The 19675-nt window shown below is 40.4% G+C and overlaps 1 protein-coding gene across 2 annotated transcripts in view; it reads left to right on the top strand.

The window, feature by feature from the left end:
* LOC112856150 (neuronal acetylcholine receptor subunit alpha-7) overlaps positions 1-19675 on the top strand; it is a 114236-nt gene that overhangs the window by 29628 nt on the left and 64933 nt on the right. The gene's annotated exons all lie outside the window — the stretch shown is intronic.

The raw sequence follows: 19675 nt of genomic DNA, 5'->3' as shown, positions 1-19675 counted from the left end.
TCTGTGGGTTTGAGCCCCATGTCAGGCCCTGTGCTGGTAGCTCTGTGCCAGCAGCTTGGGGCCTGGAGCCTGCTTTGGATTCTGTCTCTCTCTCTCTCTCTTTCTCTCTGTCCCACCCAACACTCACACTCTCTTTCTGTCTCTCTCAAAAATAAATAAACATTAAAAAATTGAAAAAAAAGAAATATGTTTTTCAGCATTTTAGCCTTTGAATAATTTCTTATTGTCCTACTATTATAGATTTCTAGTTTAATTTCATTGTTGTTGGAGAACACACACTTTGTATGATTTCAATTATATTAAAATTTTTAAGGTTTGTTTATGGACCAGAATATGATCTATCTTGGTATACATTCAATGGACACTTGAAAAGAGAGTGTTCTGATATTGTTGGTTGAAGTGTTACATAAATGTTGATTAAAGCCTGTTCATAGGTATTGTTGTTAAGTTCTTCTGTAAGCTTGCTGATTTTTTTTCTGCTTGTTCTTTCAAGTACTGAGAGAAGTATGGAGAGCTCCAACTATAATAGTGGGTGTTTCTGTTTCTCCTCTGATTTTTTTTTCCAGTTTTTTTCTTCTATGTGTTTTGCAGTTCTGTTGTTTTGTGCACACACATATAGAATTGCTATGTCTTCTTGGTGAATTGACTCTTTTATCATTATGTAATGCCCTTATCTGTCTCTAATAATTTTCTTGCCCTGAAGGCTATTTTATCTGACACTAATATAGCCAGTTCTGATATATCTGGATAAGGTTTACATGCTATTTATTTTTCTTTCTTTTTACTTTCAACTTTCCTGTATTGTTATTTTGATGTAAGTTTCTTGTAGACAGCATAGTTAGGTCACTTTTTTAAATCTACTTTGCCAGTCTGTGTCTTTAAATTGCTGTATTTAGGCTGTTTACATTTAATATAATTAATGATATGTTAGTGCCTAAGTCTGTCACTTTGTTTTTGTTTTCTGATTGTTTCTCTCTTTTTTCATTTTTCTATTTTATTTTACCGACTTTCTATAGGTTATTTAAACGTTTTCTTGGAATTTCATCTTGATTTATCAAAAGTGTTTTTTTGTTGTTGTTTGTTTTGTTTTGTTTTGATAGAGATAGACAGCACAAGAGCAGGGGAGAGGGGCGGGGGGGGGGGGCAGAGGGAGAATCCCAAGCAGGCTCCCTGCTCATTATGGAGACTGTTGCAGGACTTGATGCCATGACCCTGGGATCATGATCTGAGCCAAAATGAAGAGTCAGGTGCTCAACTGATGGAGCCACCCAGGCACCCCATATCAATAGTGTTTTTGAGCAAAATTATTTGTATAAATTTCTAGTGGGTGTCTAGGATTATGTTATGTAGAAATAGCTTATTGGTTACTGATGTGGTCATTTTACCTGCTTCAGTACAGCATAGAAGTCTTACCTCTGTTTGCATCCTTTACCATCCCTTGTTTATAATATAATCATCTCTACAATTTCTTCTTCATACATTTAGAGCCATCTCAGACAGTTGTATCATTTTTGTTTCAACCATCAAACACAATGCAGAAAACTTAACAGGAGAAATAAAGCTGTATTGTATTACTTGCTTTGTTTTTTTCTCCTTTATGTCCAAGTTTTCTTCTTTCACTGTCTCCTTTGTTTAATGAACTTTATTTATCCATTCTTTTAAGGTAGGATAATAGGCCACAAATTCTTTTAGTTGCTTTCATCTGAAAATGTCTTGAGTTCTCCTTTATTCCTGACCAATATATTTCACTTGATATGGGATTCTGAATTGACCTTTATTTTAACATATCAAAGTGTTATGCCACTTCCTTATCGTCAGTATGGTTTAGGATAAATAATACACCATCATTTAAATTACTTTTGCCCTATAGGTAAGTTATTGTTTTTATCTTGCTGTTTTTAAAGTTTTTTCATTATCTTTAGTTTTTGACTATGATGTATCTTGGTGGAGATTTCTTTAGATTTACCTTGTTTGGCGTTTACTCACTTCTTGAATCTATACATTTGTTTCTTTTGTCAAATTTAGGAAGTGTCAGACATTATTTCTTCATGTGCTTTTTCAGTTACACCTTCTTTTTGATTCACGACTCCAGTAGTACCATTATTATATCTTTGTTGTAGTCCCATAGGTCCCTGAGGCTTTATGTTTTCTTTTTCTTAGTTTAATTTTTCTCTTTTTTTTTTTCAAATTGGGTAATTTCCATTGGTCTATCCTCCAGTTCATTCATTCTTCAATCATTCTGGTGTTGAGCCTATCCATTTATTTAGGTTATTTTATTTTTAAGCTCTGAAGTTTTTATGATTCTTACTTAAATCTTCCATCTCTTTGCCGAGAATATCTTTTCATTTATTACTGTCATGTTTGTAATTGATCATTGAAGTACTTTTATGATGTTTGCTTTAAAATTTTTAGCAGATAATTTTGACATATTTTGCTTGTCATCTTGTTGTTGGCAACATTTGATTGCCTTTTTAAATTCACTTTGAGATCTTCCTGGTCCTTTGTATGATGAGCGGTTTTCAATTGGAACCTAGACAATTTGTTATTATGTTGTGAGACTCTGGGTCTTCTTTAAACTTTCTAGCTACCTGGCTTTTTCTGACACCATTCTAGCAGAGGAAGAAGGGGTATTGTCTAACTGCTAGGTGAGGGTGGAAGTTGAGATTTTCTGCTTGGCTTCTGTTGACATGAGGGGAGGCAAAAAGGATAAACTCCTCCTTACTCCTGGACAGATACGGAGTTCCTACCCTGCCCCCCCCCACTCCCACCCCGGCTTACTGACTAGTGGAAATGAAACTCATGGCTTCCAAATTATCTTTATGGGATGTAAGAATCAAAAATAAAACCCAGGAAAGTCACTGCAGTATTGTTCCATGGGTACTAAAGCATATAGGCAGTCTACTTTCTCCTGTATACTTTTAAGAGTCTTCCTGTGTTTACTTTACATGTAATATCCAGAATTTTTAGTTGCTTTTAGTTGTATTTAGTGGTAATAATGGGAACAAGTATATCTATTCCATCTTTCTGGAACTTAGGCATTTTTATTGCTCTTGCTATAAGCATTTAAAAATTCTATAATAAGTCAAAATATATACTATCAAAAAATCAGATAAAAATCATAACTCCTGTAGTTTTTTATATGTAAGGTCAGTATCACATCCTGCATATATTTTATTTGGAGAGGTCAAGTAATTCTTAGTAAAGCAGGTTGGATGTAAAGAAATATTTAAGAGATCAGTTCAATATTGAAATGATCAGATCATATTCATGACTAAACAGGGAGTGAGAAATATGAGGATCACAGAATAGAATTTAAACAATGGAAAATGTTATAAGTACAATTTATGGGATGATTTTCTCCCATTTTATATTTTAATGTGTTTTTCATATGATTACATTCTTTTTTTTAACTTTTTAAAAATTTATTTATTTTGAGAGAGAGAGCACGCCCACATGTGTGTGAGCAGGAAAGGGTCAGAGAGAGAAGAGAGAATTCCAAGCAGCTCTGCACTAACAGTGGGGAGCCCTGAAGTGGGGCTCAATCCCAGGAACCATGAGATCATGACCTAAACCAAGATCAAGAGTCCAGTGCTCAACTGACTGAGCCACCCAGGCACCCTGATTACATTCTTTTAAAAACATTTTAATAATTAATTACATAGTATTCCCTTTTATGGATGTGCTGCAATTTATTATGGCCATTTAACTTGTTTATAATATTGTTGGCACTATCCATTACATAATCAATACCTTTGTACTTATTTGTTTATTCTGACTCCCAGGTATTTCTTTAAGGTTATTTCTTAGATGTGGAATTAGCCCCAAAAGTTAATAGTTTTGTTTTTTAAATCTTTTGACATAAAGGCAAATTTAAAGGTTTCTTTGAAGAAAGTACATAACAGTTTACAAACTGACTCACAGTGCTGGAAACTGCCAGTTTCACTATACTGTCATCAACTTTTACATCTCATCATTTTAAAATACTTAAAAGGAGATTTGGTTTATTTTATATACATACACCTTTGCATTAGTACAGATTTAAGAAAATGGTCTACAGTTGTGGAAACCAATAATTCTTTCTTTCTCAGGATCATATCTTACTATCTACAGTGAAAAATCCATGAGCCCACACCCAGAGGAGGACGAGTCCAGGATGTGAACATGTAGCAATATTTCAAAGTTTTGTGCACTATTTATAAATTTGATGTTAGAATTAATCCAATACAATGGGAGAAGACAAGCATATTCAATGGCAACCTGCCACTTGTTTCCCCATGTGTATATTTTGGGAAGCCTCATTTTACCCCTCAGCCAAAACAGCAATACATATTCATAATGTTTGTGATTTTATTCTTTCCCTCTTTATTTGTGAGTTTATTGGGCAAGATTTTCTGTCTTATTAGTGTGTTTATTCAGTTTTCAAAAGCAGAAACAGAAGGTGTGTACTAATTACCTTAACCATCATTCCCCTAGGCCTTTCTGATGGAGATGACCACCATCAGAGACTGTAGAAACACAGGAGAACAGAGGAGTGCCTTTAAACTCCTGGTAAAACAACTCCGGTTGCATCTTGGGAAGGTCCTTCTGGGGGCAGAGGAGGAAGTGAGTGTTGAGTCATGTGGTTGGTCAGGGGAGGGTAAGATGTGTCTTTGTGAACTGGGAAGACTATAGAGAACTTTCAGAAGTTACTGAAAGTTCTTAAGAAGTGTCAAAGGGGCACTTCCCTGGGGATCTCTTCTTATTTTATAACTTAATCCTTTTTAATAATTTGTCTATGAAATCCAAGTTAGGGTAAATGCATCCCCTTGTTATATTGAAGAGAAACCAATTGTTGTTCTAGATTACAATGAGTATAAAATAGGTGCAAGTTTATTCTGATCTACAGGTTAAGGCATGATTGTAGATAGAGGTGAGGAGGTGGGAAATTGTGGAATAGAGATTCAGCTATAGTTGTTGTAGATTCAAACTCAAGCATCCCCTGCACTGAGCATTTTCTACCTAGCTAATTCAGGGTTTATAATGAAAAAAATTTCCCTGACATATTAAGTGGCTTATACATAACAAAAGGTCATTTATTAAGGAAGGGCATACTTTGGAACTTCATGCAAACTATTTAATCACTGGAATTACAAAAAAGTTCCAAAGTCATTCTGTTCCTGATTTTGTGATAGGAACATTTTTCTTGGTAATTGGTATAGTGTGCTTTATGGCATGAATCACTTCATTGTACTTCCCAGAAGAAGAAATGAGGTCTGTGAATAGTCTGAATTTGGCTTATTTAGCTCCTCATTGTTCCTTATAGAATAGGACATCTGAATATGCTGTGTATTAGGAGAAATGGACTTTTGGGCTGGGGAAGAGGTATAGAATTTCCTTTCTTAGTGTTAGAACTCTGCAGTGATTGGTTAGAATGAATTGCCAAGTTATTTCTGGGCACTGGTAATTTATTCGCTTTCTACATACAAGTCTGTAAGAAAAGGATTAGAGCCTAAAGATCTGTAGAGGACTCATTATTTATAGATTGTATAGGATCCTATAGTTCCATTGTAAACCACAAGTTCTTCGAGACTTCTCAAAATCCTTGTGGTAACAGTGTGAACCAGGAATCTGTGAGAGAGCACTATAGTGCTTTCTCTTCATTGATGTACATCTTTTGAGTAGTACTCTTTAGCCCTCAGGTTTCCACAGTGACCCTGATGAAATTTAAAGTGTGGCTCATGAGCAAATGGCTAAGAAAGAATTCTTGAGACATTTTTGGTGCTAAAATATGGTTTTATTATAGCACAGGGACAGGACCTGTGGGCAGAAAGAGCTGCACTGGAATTGTGAGGAGTGACTGATTATATACTTTTAAGTTTGTGGAGGGAGAGCCAATAGAGATAAAGTAAGTTTCCAAGGAATTTTGAAGCAAGGCTTTGAAGACCTTATGGGGTAGCTGCTGTTAAGATAAAGACTTTTAGTCTTTAATAAAACAAAATTATTAAGGCACTAAGGCAGCCATGAGTTCCTTAAGGAAGGTCATGCTCTGTATGCCTCAGGTATCTATCAGTGGGCTGCAAGCTGTAGGGAGATTTAATTTAAGCTACATTTCTCTTGCCTTTGTTTCCCTCATCAACTCCAGCCCAGTTTCCTTAAAGGGTGGAACCTCAAATGCAAAGTCCTCTGCTACTGTGTTCCTAGGCTCAGAGTTGGCACTGGGGGCTGCCTCGGTAGCAACATTAATGAGAACATTAAAAACTCAGAACAGGTGGGTTGGGCCACCTTTAGGTCAGGGTGGGGCCTGTGGAGCCTCTGTAGAGGGTAAAGTGTTGCCATATAATGCTCAGTGCTCCTGCTACTCCCTCAGGTATCTATATGGCAGAGAGTAGGAACTTAATAAAAGCGCATCACCAGGACTGGGCATTTAGTCCCATAATTAGCTTGAAGAGGAAGACCTTTTGAGTCAACTGCTGTGGGAGGGACCTGCTACTTTAATGGTGTTCACTTCCCCATGCTCATGTGTCAGGGACCCACTGTACAGACTGTACCCACCCCTGCTCTCAGATACCACCTGACCTCTGACTCCTCTGAAGGCGTCTCAGAGTAGATATTGGCTTCTCTTTTTACAGAAGCCCCCACTATCTTGCCTCTCTCTTACTAGATCTTTGCTTGCTTTAAATGTCCATCTTTTCTGTTCCTGTTGTATTTTGTTGAAATCTTTAGAAGAGGGAAGTATTCCCATTTTGCTTCTTATAATCCTTTTTTTATTTAAAACATTTTTTAATGTTTATTTATTTTTGAGAGAGAGAGAGAGAGAGACACAGAGCATGAGCAGGGGAGGGGTAGAGAAAGAGGGAGACACAGAATCTGAAGCACACTCCAGGATCTGAGCTGTCAGCACAGAGACTGACGTGGGGCTCGAACTCCTGAACCATGAGATCATGACCTGAGCTGAAGTCAGACGCCTAACCAAGCCACACAGGCATGACTTTATAATCCTTGATTGAGGTGTGCAGGGTAACATGCTACTGGGGAATGGGTGACAAGGATTCTCAACTTCTTTTCCTGAGTTGCAGTTGTTTATTTCTCTGACATCACCACAATGAAATTCATTGTTTCTGTAATTCCCATAGTTTAGCAACATATTCCTATAGGTTATTCCCAATTAGCCTTCTCTGCTTGAATGAGTTTAAGAATATCTGCAAACTTAGAAATTTCTCTGTCTTTCAGATAATGTATAAAAATCTCCATGTTGATTCTGGAAGGAACTCCCATGTAGGCTCTTTGCCCCCACTTGTTTTTCGACCATTGGAGTGAATGATGTTGAGATGGATTAGAGAAGTCTCTGCTACTTTTCATTCTTTATCTTTCATTATCTGTAAAAATAACATTTTACACCATAGTCCATCAGTTCTGAGATGTTTATTTTTTTCACGTTTTAACATTTTTGGAAAATATATATGTCTTACAGTTGAGTGGCGTTTGAAATTTGATGTCAGAGCCTTGTTCTGATGCTTGCTTTGTCTCTTTTGGATTATTTTTTTTCTTGTCTTTTAGTTGCCTTTTGGTTTTTCTGTCACAAGCTAGAAATGACCTTTAAGGTAATAGGAATTGAAGTAAATACACCTTTAGCATGAGAATTTATGTTTGTTTGACTACGGTTACACTTTACTGTTTGCTGTAGCTGTACATTCTTCTAGTGTCCATATTTTTGTCTCCCCTCCCTGAACCTTGGCCTTCCCTTGGCACTCCTGGGCAGAGATTCTGTAACTCTTTCAGTTGTACCCACTGGTGTCCTACTGGAGCCTTGTGGTGTGGTGAAAAGGTGGGAAGAAGAAGCATTCTGTAATCTTACGATAAAATCTCACTCTTTTGGTAGGCCTGTGCTCCTGGGCTTGAACTTCTCAGGTATTTCCTGGTGATACAGCTCTTCCCTCTCCCATTCTGGTGAGACAGAAAGACTACAGGGTACTGATGTGGTCAGGATGTCCTCTCCCCAGCAGGAATAAACCTCTCATGAAGTCTGGAGGATAGGCTTGTGCTGAGGAGAAGGTACTGGATGGCTTATTTCCCTAGAGTTGCTCCTTCCCTCCCCATGTCAGAGTTTCAAGATGATTTTTCTTGCATAGTTTTCATGAGAACTTGGTTGAGGCGGGGGGCTCCTGGAGATAAAATCCATGAAAGTGTAGGGGTGTCCATAGGATTGTGGCCTGTGTCACGGGGATGAATGAGGTGTGGGGGTTTGGTTCAGCTCCCCTCTACCTGTGGAATCAAAGTTTGTCCTCAGTACCAACAAGGCACTGTTCAAACTCTCTGTGAACATAAGTAGTCACCATTCACATTCACTCTGTGACTGTAAGTAGTCACAGAGCTCTGCCAGCATCAACTTGTGCACTCACAATGTGCTTTTTACGTTCCTCTTGAATTTTTTGTTTTGGGGGATTTCTTGTGCTTTTTTTTATGAGCTTAGATTTGTATTTTAATAGATTTCAGAATTTCTAGGTGTTTTATGGCACAATGGTGTTAAGGTTATGGAGTCTACCATTTCACCAGGACCAGGAGTATGTCTTCTGTGCATTATCCCAGAACACTTACTATTTCTCATGTGTCTGTTCTCCATTTCAGCTCTAGTCCTGTCTTCCTGTGTCACCTCCATCTCCGACCTCTTCTTTAATTGACTTAATCTCTTTGTGTTTTTCCTCTGCACAAACTGTGATTATCTCATGCCTTGCTTTCATGCCAATAACTCAATTTTTAGCTGGATCTGTTTTGTCCCTTTCTGTGTCTAATTTACTAGCTATGTAATCATGTTGTTTTGGTTCTAAGTTTATTTATTTAACTCTGCAGTTTCCCTTTCACTTCATTTGGTTATTTAATGATCTTGTCTTTGAAATCATGTTTAATTTGATTCAAGGCTTTATTAAGTTATATTGTATAAAGAACTCATGGGAAGCATGTCCTTGTTTGGGCTTTTTTTCCAGACTATATTTTATATTTTTTTTGTGCCTATCTGCTTGCCTTCCTTTCTTCCTTGTATTTGCTATTTTAAAAAAGTGTATCCATCCCTTCATTCATATACTGCTATATTTTGTTTGTGCAGCTGTCATTCCAGATTTTTTTTCAACTTGCCAAGAACTTGCCCTCATGATATGTATACCCATAATTTTTAATAATCTGTATTATAATGGTGGCGAGCTATTTTTTATATCATTTTTCCTTATTTTTGGTCTTATTTATTTGTCCTTAATTCATGAAACCAATTAATCTACATTACTTGTAGAAATATTAGAAATGCCAAATAACTGGGCACTGGATGACTTGGTTAAGCATCCAACTTAAAAATTTTTTTTTAATATTTATTTTTGAGAGAGAGAGAGAGAGCATGAGCGGAGGAGGAGCAGAGAGAGAGACACAGAATCCAAAGCAGGCTCCAGCCTCTGTGCTGTCAGCACAGAGCCTGACATGGGGCTTGAACCTACGAACTGTGAGATCATGACCTGAGCTGAAGTTGGATGCTTAACCAACTGAGCCACCCAGGTGCCCTAAGTGTCCAACTCTTGATTTCAACTCAGGTTATGATCTCACAGTTTGTGAGTTCGAGCCCTGCGTCAGGCTGTATACAGTGTGGAGCCTGCTACAGATTCTCTGTCTACCTTTCTCTCTGCCTCTCCCCTGCTGGCACTTTCTTTCTTTCTTTCTCTCTCTCTCTCTCTCTCTCTCTCTCTCCTTCAAAAATAAATAAAAATTAAAAAGTTTAATAAAGGGGCGCCTGGGTGGCTCAGTCAGTTAAGCGGCCGACCTCAGCTCAGGTCATGATCTCGCGGTCCGTGAGTTCGAGCCCCGCGTCGGGCTCTGTGCTGACAGCTCAGAGCCTGGAGCCTGTTTCGGATTCTGTGTCTCCCTCTCTCTGACCCTCCCCCGTTCATGCTCTGTCTCTCTCTGTCTCAAAAATAAATAAACGTTAAAATTTTTTTTTTTTTTAAAAAAAAAAAAAAAAGTTTAATAAAAATTGCACCTGGGTGGCTCAGTTGGCTGAGTGTCCAACTTTGGCTCAGGTCTTGATCTTGTGGTCTGTGAGTTCAAGCCCTGCATCAGGCTCTGTGCTGACATCTCAGAGCCTGGAGCCTGCTTCGGATTCTGTGTCTCCCTCTCTCTGCCCCTCCCCTGCTCATATTCTGTCTCTCTCTCTCTCTCTCTCTCCCTCTCTGTCAAAAATAAATAAACATTAAAAAAATGTAATAAAAATGTCAAATAACAACAAAGAAAAATGTTACTGTTTTTACATCCTGCTCCTTCCTTTCACATACATCATCCCCTTCCCTTCGTCCTTTTAAACACACCTTTGCACCAGTTCCACATGGAGTATTATGTTGGGATCCCTGTATCTATAGTTCATGTCTTTAGAGGACCCTAATTGTGATAAGATGTGCCAGGACCAGTTCCTGCTTTTCATTGGAAAAGCCTGGTGTTGAAGCTGCACACATTTCTGTAATTTCTCAGGCATTTGTGGGGTCTGGCGGTGGGTGCAGTTGTTTACTCTTAGCCCTGTAGGAGATAATGTGTTATGTGTGTTGCATTTGTTGTAAACAGTGAAGGCAATGCTTGGACACTAATTCAGTTACAATGATGGTTTAAGTGTAAAAGGGAAATTTATTGTGTCTGTTCAAGGAGAGTTGAGATAAATCTTCATTCTGGGGTCACTGAGTGCATCTGGAGCCCTTCTGCCTCTCCTGCACTCCATAATCTTCTTCCCACACTCCTGCTTCCTCCTTCCACCACCCCCTCCACCTCTCAGCTCTTCTAAGTCAAGGTGCTGTGTCTTTGTTAGGTTCCACTCTCACAATCCCCTTTCACAGCTTTGTTCCTCCAGATTTGGGTCTTCTGGGGGAGATAAGGAGGCCCTTCCTTTTACAGAAGTGGAAAGAAGACCTTTTAGTCCCAGTTAAAAGTACACTCTTGAAACTCCATGCCTCCCTTGGGGAACCTGGGCAGTGCTGGGTATGGGGTCCACCCAGCGGGAACCAAATGGCTACACCGTCAGGGTGGGTCACTTCCCTAGAATATCCCTGTCATACCTTCACACACAGGGTGAAGTGAGTGGCTCAGTGATGGGCCCTAGTCCCTTCAATATTGCACTGGGCAGTGGGTTTTATGTGGGAAAGAAAATCAGTTACCATAGGTGCAAGGACCTAAGTGCCTGAGACACGCTTGTCACTAGTTCACCTGGCATGCATACTTCCCAAAGGAGTCAGCCTGATGGGGTCAGTTTTGTACCCTTCATTATGATGTGTCTTACCTGGGATTATGTCAGTAAAGAATTACACACTGACCTATTGGGAGGAAAAAAATGTGTATCTGTTATATACTCTGGCATGATTTTAGAGATTTCCTCAAGTCTTTTTCTGAATTGCTCCTGAAAACAGTGTTCTAGAGATATGTAGGATTAACTTTGGTAGCTAAAAATGGAATAAAAGGGTCCTAAATCACTTTGGGGAGTTCTAGAGACAATTTTCCAAGGACTATAGCCTGTCTCTGTGGAGTTCTTTGGAGCAGTATCTACAGTATCACGCTCTTCAGAGTGCTGTGTTTTAAAGGGACAGAGCACACACGTTTCCTTTATTTGTTAGTACTTAAAAATACTGCTAGAAATAAGTGTATATCTCTAAACAGGTAAGTGATGATTAAGGGGTTCCAGAACCTGGGTAGGAAAATAGTGAGATTCCTTGGCCAAGCCTGCTGTGAGGCTGGGTAGCTGGTGGAGGGACGTTAGATCCAATGCTTGAAGGAAACTGTGTTGCATACATTCTTTTTGAAAAGATTCATATCTGAACATGCATACATCACAGAATAACCCTCAACCCATTAAGAAAATTAAGTGTTGAGAGGTGCCTGGGTGGCTTAGTCGGTTGAATGTCCTACTCTTGATTTTTGGCTCAGGTCATGATCTGACAGTTTGTGAGATCAAGCCCCGAATTGGGCTCTGCACTGACAGTGTGGAGCCTGCTTAGGATTCTCACTCTCCCTATTTTCTGCCTCTCTCTCTCAAAATAAATAAACTTACAAAAATTAAATGCTGACATTGAGACATTAACCTCATAGGCCCAGATTTCAGTGAGAATAAAACTAATGTAATGATACACCACACTGAAAGGTAGGCAGTTGGAGAAAGAGAGATGTTACCTATTTGGGCCAAACTTTCTAAGCCTCTCCAGTACCTTTGTGTTGGAAGAACTTATTTCTGATAATTGAAAGTTGGAAAGTTTTCCTATGTTTTAGTCACTTTTGGTGTGGTACTCATTTAATCCTTGCAACTTGCTGGTGATGTGGCAATCAGTTTCCTACTTTTTGTTTTTATTTATTTATTTATTTATTTATTCATTTATTTATTTAGAGAGACAGAAAGAGAGAGCCAACACAAACTGGGGAGGGGCAGAAAGAGGGAATCTGCCAGCACAGAGCCCAGTGCAGGGCTCAGTCTTGTGAACTGCAACATCATGACCTGAGCTGAAACCAAGAGTTCTATGTTTAAGCCAACTGAGCTACCCAGGTGCCCCTCAGTTTCCTATTTTTACATATAGGAAACCGAGTCTCAGAAAAGCTCAATGACTATTCCAAGTCTACACAGCTTGATGGTGACCCAACCAGGTCTGCTTGTGATAGATACCTAGATTTTTCATTTGCACTCCCAAGACAAAGATCATGAGCAACCCCAAATGAAAACAAAGATGGAATAGGGGTCTGCACCCTGAGAGGGCCAGGTCTTTAGGTACAAGAAACAGGGTGTCTTATGAATGCCTAGCCGTATACCAGTGGCTCTCAAACTTTTAAGCTTCAGAATCCCTTTGCCCTCATAAAAGCTATTGAGAATTCCCCCCATTTTTATGTGGATTATATCTATCAATATTTACCATGTTAGAAATGAAAACTAAGAAAATGTTTCAAGTTCATTAATTCATTTTTAAATTGTAATAAACAATTACAAATTGTTAACGTAACTAATATTTTGTGGAAATTAACCATTTTTCCCAAGCAAAACAATTTTAGTGAGAATGGTGGCATTGTTTTATATTTTGTAAATCTCCTAAATACCAAGATTAATAGAAGACAGCTGGATTCTCTTATCTGCCTCTGCATTCAGTCTGCTGCTGACATCATGTGCCATATGGTCTCTGCAAAGCTCTCCCCTCTGCTCATGAGGAAATGAGGGGGAAACAGCCTAAAAACTTCTAATGATTATGGAAAAAGTTTTGACTTCACTGATCCTCTAAAGCATCTCAGAACCTCAGAGGTTTCCATACAGTAATTGAGAATTTCTCTGCTATACAGATACCAAAGGGGACCATTTTTTTATTAGCATCACCAAGGTGCTCACTGTTGTGATATTCGGAGGAGTCTCATGGTGCCTCAAACACAGGTGTTGAGATAAACAGATAAAGATAAGGGGTTGGATCTCAGATTCTACACTGAGCTGTGTGACCTAGGGCTAGGAACTTACTTTGTTTACAGATGCTATCTTTATTCACCCCTTCTCTCTTGATTATAAAGGTTATATATGCTCACTGCAAAACATTGGAGCAGAACAGAGACATATTAGGTTAAATTTGGGAGCCTTCCCATTATCTCAATTGGTAAATGAGAATACTGATTTTCCTGGGTTGTTGTCACAAGACTGATATAGTTTAAAAAAAGTGTGTGTGTGTGTGTGTGTGTGTGTGTGTGTGTGTGTGTGTTTGTGCGCACGCACACATCCACGCATGACATTTGCAAGAATCCAAATGTCTACTGAAGGTTTAGCTATGTTTTTTTTTTTTTTTCAAAAAAAAGTTAATGTTTATTTTTGAGAAAGAGAGAAAGAACGAGCACTAGCTGGGGAGGGGCAGAGAGAGAGGGAGACACAGAATCTGAAGCAGATTCCAGGCTCCAAGCTGTCAGTACAGAGCCTGATGTGGGGCTTAAACTCATGAACTGCAAGATCATGACCTGAGGCAAAGTCAGATGCTCAGCTGACTGAGCCACCCAGGTACCCTAGCTATGTTATTACTGATATTCTTTGTGGTGAAAATCATGTGCTTGTTCATCTTTTGCCCATTTTTCTCTTGGATTGTCTGCCTTTTTCTTATTGATATGTAGGAGTTTATTTCTTATTCTGGGTATGAGTTTTTTGTCAGACCTGCGATCTCGCTGACTTAGGGGAAGTCACGGACTCTCGGTTTATTATTCTGTAAAACTAGGGCAAAAATATGGTTGGTGTAAAATTAAATTTGATAAAAGAAGTCATCCTTGCTATAAACTACAAAGACTACACGAATAGGAATTTATGTTATCCAGCAATTTTCTCTGCAAACAAGAACTTAGACAAAGTGAGATGTATTGTTATCTCCTTTTCTCAGTGTCTACACAAAAGCAAAAAGAAAGTGTTGGGAACTATGAAAAATAATTTTGAATAATGTTGCTGTATAACTTCCAGAAGAATAATTGCTATATGAAATGAAAGGTAGCACATTACACATTATCAGAACCATTGTACTCAAAACAGATACATGATTATTCTGGGAGATTGATTCAAAAAAGCATAGCTACTTAAATCAAAGTGTACTTTAAAAAAAAACACCAACTTTATTGAAGTATGATTGGCATACAAAAACTGTACATATTTGATGTACACAATTTGACAGGTTTGGAGACAAGCATATACCTGTGAAACCCTCCCTAAAATCTGTATCATAAACATAGCCATCACTTCAAAAATTCCCTCTAGCCCTCTTTATTTATTTATTATCATTATTAATTTCTGTGATAAAGTTTAACATTAGATCTACCCTTTTAAAAATTTTTTAAATATGTAATATGGCATTGTTAAGTATAGGCTCCATGCTGCACAGATCTCTAGGAATTATTTATCTTACAGAGCTGAACATTTGTCCCCATGGACTAAGACCTTCCATCTCCCCCTCCCCTAGCCTCTGGTAGCCACCTTTCTACACTGTGCTTCTGTGAGTTCAACTAATTTAGATTCCTCATGTAAGTGTAATCAGGTAGTACCTGTTTTTCTATGTCTGGCTTATTTCACTTAGGATAGTGTCCTCCAGGCTCATCTATGCTATCACAAATAGCAGAATTTCCATCTTTTTTTAAGGCTGAATTATATTCTGAAGTGCTCAGATTTTTTTTTTTTTAAATGAGGCATTAGACTAGTTGGCTATGGGGGTGCTTTGTCACAAGGGCATCCTGTGATTCCATGGCAACCGTCAGTAGTGTCTCCTCTTGTGTGGTCCCAGGGTTAGGAAGGAGTGTGGGTCTTGCAAGAGAATTGTGTGTGTGAGGGCAGCCCCACAGGAACAGCCACTGGCACTGAGTCACATGTCACAGCTTGTATGAGGCTGCCCTCGCCTCTCCCACTCTGGGCGGTGGTCAAGAAAGCTGTTGTCTCCTTATCTTCTGGGAGAGAAAATTGAAACCCACAGAAACTGAGTGCCTGAGATTAGAGGGCTGAGATTAGAGTCTGGAGGGTCTTCCTCTGCATGGGGTCTGCTCCACCATGCTGTCCTGCCAGGCAGGGTCATCACTAAAACCATATTCAGATTCCGTTCTGCTTGCTGGTTATTTATTCAGAGGCCCTTGGGCTGGGTTTAGATTCCTTCCCACAGGAATCCCAGTGTTTGACCAGTGTGACATCCAACTCATGAGGAAAGAGACTACTGAATGCAGTTTCATCAGCTGATTCAGGATTTAAAAAAAATGTTTTTTTCAACGTTTTATTTATTTTTGGGGGGACAGAGAGAGACAGAGCATGAACAGGGGAGGGGCAGAGAGAGAGGGAGACACAGAATCGGAAACAGGCTCCAGGCTCTGAGCCATCAGCCCAGAGCCTGATGCGGGGCTCCAACTCACGGACCGCGAGATCGTGACCTGGCTGAAGTCGGACGCTTAACCGACTGCGCCACCCAGGCGCCCTGTGATTCAGGATTTAAACAAGCTCAAGCGCAGTACAGGAGGCTGGTGGCTTTGCTGTCAGTGGAGGATGTTTAGATGAGAGGGAAGGAAGTTTCCCTCCTGGGTAGAATAAGTAGATTTTGGGAGAGGGAATGGAGCCCCTGTATGTTCTTCCAGGAACATCCTAATGCCTGAAGCCAGAGAGACATCTGGGAACTGCAGATCCATCTGCCAACTTTCTAAGCCAAAGGCTCAGTCTCCATGCCCAGTTCTCCACATCACCTCATCATGCACAGCAATGTGTAAACCCTGAGGCATGGCAGTTGAATGCAGGCTGAAGTTGTACCTTGGGCCCTCTTGCAGAAGGCTCAGGAAGCAGGACACTGGCTATCCTCAGGGTGGCAGGAAGGAAGGCCAAGTGGCTGGTGTAGGGGGTGTAAGTGTGGGCACTGGGGTGTGTAGGAGACCTGGCCACTGTAGACTGCACAGGCCCTAGGTCACCAGGACTATACCTTCAGAAGGCCACTGAAGGATGAAAGTGTCCTTTCCAGGTAGGTGGCTGTCCTCTGTGTTTATAACTCCAGGAGCTGGTTGCCACATCCTTTCTGAAGTAGGCTGAACTGTTCTAGGCCAGGGAGGTTCTTCCTCATGTTGAACTGAAATCTGCCTCTCCTCACTGACTTTCATTCTCCTATGCAAAGCCACGGTCTGTCTGGGTTGCTGGCTCTGTGCTGGAATCCCTGGTGATCTTGGAGGCAACTTCAGTCCAGGGCTGCCTGTTGGGGGTCCTGGCCTGGAGCAGGAGAAAGGAGGAAGGTGTGGGACAGGGAAGGCCCTGGGAGGTGAGGAGTGAGTTCTTAAAGGGCAAGTGGTACAGGTGATGGCATGAGGGATCTGTGTCTTTCAGTATTCCAATATCATAGGGTGTAAAAGTGAAGGCTCATCCTTGGGACTCTACCCCTGTCATCCTCTCTGAAGGTGTCTCATTCCTTTACTATCACCTTTTGAAATTATATCATTGTTGAGTTGTGTAATCCCACCCCCCACTCACATTTTGTATTCCATGAGCTCAAGAAAATGTTCAATTCCTACTCTACATGTCTGGATAGCATAATGCGTGAGACAGGAAGTACTCTGCAAACATTTGTTGAATGAGTGAATAAATGAATAAATGAATGAATGAATGAATGAGCACATGGCTGGACTATGGCTTGTAGAAAAGGCTGTGTGCTACACTGAGAACCTTGGTCTTAATTCTTTGATCAGTGCAGCTGAAGGAGGGCAGAGAGCTCCATCTGGAGCTTAGTGGAGGTCAGACTGTGTGTGGTCTTCATCAGCTTGGGCTACCATAACTTAAATACCACAGACTGGGTGGCTTAAACAACATGCATTTCTTCCTTACAGTTGTGATGCTGTTTGTAAATCCAAGATCCGTGCACTGGTAGATCTGGTATCTAGTGAGAACCTGCTTCTTGGTTCATAGAGAGCCATCTTCTCCCTATGTCCTCACATGGCAGAAGGGGCGAGGGAGCTTTCTGGAGTCTCTTTTATAAGGCACTAATCCTATTCCTGGGGGCTCTGCTCTCATGACCTAATCTCCTTCCAAAGGTCATCTCCAGATACTGTCCCAGTGGGGTTGAGTTTGAACATGTGAATTTCAGGGGAATGCAAACATTCAATGTGTAGTGTGGAGAGGACGCTGCATCTCAGGGGTGGTGAAGAGGTAGGACACCTTGTCTCTGTGCGGACTGAGAGAGCTGAGAGCCTCAGCCAGCCGGTGGCCCTGGGATGGAAGCTGGGAGGAAAGAGACCTACTCTGGGAATGCCAACAGCAGCCTCCTTGCTGATCTGCAGGCTGGTCCTCTCAAATCTCCACGGAAGGCTCCCTTACCTGGCATCGTTGTGCTCTCCAGCAGTGGCTGGCTGCTGCTCAGTGTTGATTACAGTTTGAAATGCTGGCACTTTAGTCCCATGCTGCTACACACCACAGAAATTCCGTTTCACTCTAATGAGGTTTCAGTTCAAATGTTGGAAAGAAGAAAGCCTTTTAATTAGATTGGTAGTAATTGAGCTCCCAAACCACAGAAGCCTTTTTCTCAGAAGCTGAAGACACAGATGCAATTAAAAGAAGGAAAGCCACCCAAGTGGAACACCGGCTAATTTTAAGTCCATTAAAAACAACAACTCCTTAATAAGTTGACACAACGGATGTATGTCCTAAAAGAGTTCACTGATGCTTTCAAATAATATTGGAGATTGAACCGGAACTAGAGTACTCATGCAGTTCAAATATATGGCTCCGTCGGGAACCATTTGCTTAGTACAGAGTACAGAGAAATGTTAGCTCCATAACTTTTTCCACCCAGAAGACTCTGCCATGTTTTATTTTGGAAAATAGAATGTATTTTTCCTGTAACCAAACTGACATCTACTTCTGGATTCAGCTGCGTCCTGAGACCCTACTAGGACATTCTTCCCTGTCCCTCCTCAAGTAGCCCTGTTCTTTCTTCAGGATTCAGATACCTCCCTACCTCCTAGTTTCACCTCTCAAAGGTGCTCAGAGTGTGAGTTGCTGGGCCAGGGCCATTGATGCATCAAGTAATCTTTGCCAACTCCTTACATGTTCAATACATTTTTATTTTAATGAGAAGCAGCATTTGTTTCTCGTTTGCATCCCTCCCTATGACCACGCCCCAGCAGATGCCATGTTCTCTCTGCCATTGGGATTGTTTTTGTGTATGCCATAACTGGACCAGGTAATTCCTGCTGGAGGAGCTCACAGTCTCAGCTTCTAGGCACTCTGCTTGGGGGCATTAATAAATACTTTCTCTTAGAGAGAATGGCAGTTGTCAATTTGTAGAGTCCTTTGGGTGGGAATTGTGTGCTAAGTAGTGAATACCACTATCTCAGTATAAGTATTGCATGGAACTTGGTCATTGGTGTGTGCACACTGGTTTTTGCTAGGCCATGTTGGGCTCAACCAGCTGTGGTAAAACACTGCTTGCATCCCAGTTGGAAAGGCTGTTGTTGACTAGAATTTTCTTTAGGTGTCCTGTGCTGGGACAAAGCCATGGTTAGTACACTATCCCAAGCTCTGATTAAAGCACAGACTTGGCACTCTTCTGGATGCCACCCGTAGGTGGTTCAGAAATGTGGAAAAAGGGGCTTTGGGTCAGAAAGATCCAAGTTTGAATAGCTCCTTCATAGAGTCACCTCACCTTTCTGAAACTTGGTTTGCTCATTAGGACAGAATTTACCTTGCAAGTGTGTGTCAAGGGCCAGGAATACTTCCTGGTAGATAAAAGATGAGAGAAAAGGTAAGCAGATCCACAGGGACCAGGGAGAAATGTGGCCCACACACTACCATTGGCATATGGTACAACAGCTGTCATAGGTCATGCTCCCTTTCCTGGGGGAGGGAAGTGTGAGATATTTATATTTGTTTAAAACTCTATACTTTCTGGTAATAAACTTGACTTTAAAAAATTGGAATTTGTACCCAACTTTATTTTTTAAGCATATAAATTATTTTAAAGAGTACAAAGGAAAGTAAGCTAAATCATTAGGAAGTGTCATCTCTGGATGGTGGGGCTGTGGGTTTTAATTTTCTTCTTTATACTTTGCATTTTGTAAGTGCTCTGTAATAAATGTCTGTTACTTCAGAATAAAGAGAACAAGCTTAACTCTGGGGAAATGCGGCTTGAGTGTGTTTGGAAGTGCTTGGTTCCTCCTAGTTTCCACGCATTCCCACAGGCCCAGTAGT

Source organism: Puma concolor, chromosome B3 (assembly GCF_028749965.1).
Source record: "Puma concolor isolate L17-30 chromosome B3, mPumCon1.1.hap2, whole genome shotgun sequence".
NCBI lineage: Eukaryota > Metazoa > Chordata > Mammalia > Carnivora > Felidae > Puma > Puma concolor.
This window is presented reverse-complemented; position numbering and strand designations above follow the sequence as displayed.